The sequence below is a fragment of the Perca fluviatilis genome, chromosome 3 (assembly GCF_010015445.1).
Source record: "Perca fluviatilis chromosome 3, GENO_Pfluv_1.0, whole genome shotgun sequence".
Lineage (NCBI taxonomy): Eukaryota > Metazoa > Chordata > Actinopteri > Perciformes > Percidae > Perca > Perca fluviatilis.
In genome coordinates, this window is record NC_053114.1 from 14688420 (window position 1) to 14692208 (window position 3789).

The window sequence follows — 3789 nt, forward strand, 5'->3', positions numbered from 1 at the left end:
CTTTAATAAAAAGGTTTGTGTGTTTTTTGCTCTTAAAAGGCTAACACTTCTTCCATAGCTCTATTAATTAAGTAAATGTGTCTTTGTAAAATGCAGTTGTCATATTGATTTTATAGCGCAGTATGCTTAGCACTGCTACCATTTCAAAATCTTCCTCAGTTAATTTTAGTGTGAAATTTTCAATCAAATACTATAACTGCAGCTCTGCTGAAGTGTGGATTGGGATGTAATGAAAATGCAAATTACATTAATTATTTTGTAATAATTATATGTAATGTAGCTGGAGATACGGTATATCATCCTAAAAAGGCTTGATAATTGAGATAACGATTTCATGGTTGTTAAAGCCCAGCATAATTTATCGGAAGTTTGTTTTTCAAGATATAGGTAATTTCATATCTCGATAATATATATCAAGATATAGCATGTTTTCTGTTAAGTAAATAAATAGTTTATATGAAATAACCACATGGTAAAGCATATTTATGTATACTACTTTTGCTTTAATGCTAAGCTAGCTACTGTACTACATGTGGCTGTTTAAAGATTGATCACATAAAGAACAAAATGGGCAACTGTGTGTTCAGACTGAAGTCATTGCTTGTGAAAAGCATGCAAATGAAGTCCAGTGACTGTGTGTCATTGTAATTTTATGGCCGTTGAATCATATTTGGCTTCTGAGGATGTTACAATAAATGTTATATGGCACTTGGAAATAAAGTATTACAAACAGAAACCTTAATTTTCTCTGAAAATGTTGAAATCTTGAATGCATTTGATTTTTCATTGGTTTCCACAGAAATAATGACGAAACACCCACTGTCCTAACTCCAATTCTTTTCTGGCGTAAAAACAAGTTCACATGAGGTTCACTGTGGGGAAGTATTCCCTGTTTCTCAAAGATCAATCAAGCCACACATGTGCACGGACACAGCGCCAGTTCAAATCCTTGCTTTGCTGTCTATTAGTCAGAACTGTCTTCATTTTACACAGTGAGTCAAAGGATATGAGCCAGCCTGAAAAGCAACAGCTGGAGCCTGCCAGGGGCCGTAGGGAAGAAGACCATGATTTGAAACAGACAAGAACTTGAAAACAGTCAGGCAATAGCAATTTCATTTCATTTCATTTCATTTCATTTCATTTTATTATTTATCTCCAACAATCAACAATGTTGCAAAAAAAAAAAGTTAAAACTAAAATAAAAACACAAACAATCAGAATAATTAACAAAACAATAAAAAAATAAAAAAGGATTAGTTCGAGAAGGAGCAGGCGGAAGCAAATAGCTTATTTGGTCCTGCCCCTGTTTCACAAAATCATATTATTACAACTTTAAACATAAATTGTGCAGTTTTAAATGTCCATAAATGTCAGCAAATGTGAATTAAAAAACAGATGATTAGTGTGCTCATAATACCTGGTGTGACTTATTATCCTGAGCCTGATCTTTTTTGCAATGTGCAAATATTTTGTAAGTTGCTTTTTTAGGTATTTCCCCAAACTTCCACAGAATATAACATATATGGTAAAATAAGTGTGCAGTACACAGTAGGTAATGTATTTTGGTTCAATATGTATCTAGTTTTGCTCAATATACCAATACTCCTGGCCATCTTCATGCACAGATATTCAATAGACCTTTTTAACGGCAGACATGTTGACATGTCATAGTAGGAAAAGCACAGGTGTATTAAAAACCATTACTGATGGCTGCATTCCACTTAGGAGAGGCCCTGGTATTGTTGCATGCTGACTCACTGAAATAGCTTACTGGGACACTTAATGGAATCGAGCCATCGTTAAGGTTATCAGTTCACTAGTCAAAATGTCTGCTGTGAAAAGGTTCCATGTGGGGCTTCCAGCACAGTTTGTGGTCAAGTACAATTTCTGTCTTTTTAAGATTTCAAATAAAAATCCAAATATCTGACATCAAGAAAAAATGTCTGTGAATAGCAATAAAAAAATATCTTTTCATCTTTTGATTCATAAAACGTCTCAGAGGTTACACCTTGAGGGAGGTTTTAAACGGATGGTAAAACATTGCAGTTGATCCAGACTTCAGGAAGTCAAAAAATCATAAGGGCCTGAGGCAGATTTGAAATTAAACGTTCAAATAAATTCATGTTATCACATTATGAGCATTGCTCATTTTTTCCAGTGTTTTTTTCCCTAACCAATAAAAAAGCAGGTTCTAGGGAGGCTTATCTGATAATTTACCACATCAGGATTCAATAACATTTAAAGCTATAGTGCGCAGTTTCTGTCACCCCTATAAGGAATTCTAAGTAATGACAACAACGTCTGAGTATCCACATGACGCAAGCCTTCGGTGATCGCACTCCTAATAATTGGATAATTATCTTGTAGCTTCCATGTCCTCTTTGTCTCCAAAGCTGAGCGCTGCTGTTGTCCTTTCTCAGCGGTGACGTAAAACGCATCACTTTAGCTTCTGCGCGGGCAGACTAGATGACACCATTTTGTAAACATAGCTATGCTGAGAAATACAGAGACAGTTTTGTGTAGCTGATAGGCTTAATTTGCTTTGTATCAAACCATGTGGCGAAGACTTGAATGTAACGGAAGTTTCATAATATAAAATAGTTGCGCACTTTAGCTTTAAGAAAGCATCTACTGTATATCAACATCCTGTTCAGGAGGAAACTTGCAAACTCTGCGTCCTTTTGGGCTCTAAGCTGTCTCCATCTTTCAAATACATCTCCAATATTTACCCGGGGTTTGTTACGTCTCTGGTCACGCAACTGTTAGGTAGGGTATAGAAGCTGCTTTCATGGCTGTAGTAACGTTACAGCTGTAGTGCGCCGGGTTTAGGTTTTTACAGGTATATCTGGCAACCCGGCCAGGCTGTCAAACTGGGCAGTTGATAACAACACACAGGCCAAGACACAAACAGAAATTCAGGCCAAATATGGCTCCACGTTGAATTTGAAAGCTGATTCTATACTACAGCTCCTCCCGGTCCCACTGATGCCCAGCATGTCCATATCTACCATGGAAGTATGGAATTATGGAGAAAACCCAGCTCCAAAGAGAAACCCAGCTCCAAAGAAATCAAGATTTTGACAATTCTATTGCTAAAGTGCCTGACTTCACACTGCCCCCAAATGGCCAAAAATGACAAAAGATATTATTTCAACTTAGCATGTTTCCTTAATATCTGATGAGGCATTGGGGTCATTTTTTGATTTATTACAGTAAATATATTACATATTTAATTTTATTAAAGAAACGCTCAATGGTGTTTTAAGCCCCCAACATCTCCTTCCAGGCAGCACTGTGACCACTGACTTCAAGGCACCAAACCTTAACCATAACCATAACCATAACCATTGCCTAATCGACTTCAAGGCAGCCCTGTGACCGTTGACTTCAAGGCACTTAACTCTAACCATTGCCTAATCCTAGTGCCTTCCAGGCAGCGCTGCCTGGAAGGAGACATTGGAGGCTTAAAACACCAATAAACTAAAAAAACAAATGGCCCTGGCATCATATCAAGCAAGGATAACTTTCTCCATAGTTGTCAGGCACATGCAATTACCAATCACAAATCATGTTAAGTCATGATGCTGCATTCAAATTAGTGAACGCCAAAACAAAATAACGTACCAAGAAACATCTCATTTTAATCCTGCACGTCTCTCAGGGACAGTAATTAATGTTTGACTTGCTAAAAGAATCATACAGTTATCTTGCAATAAACATCCCCAGTTTGAAAATGGCTTCACTGAGGAAGAGATCAAAAGTGGATCCACATTAGCACGAAAGTAAAAG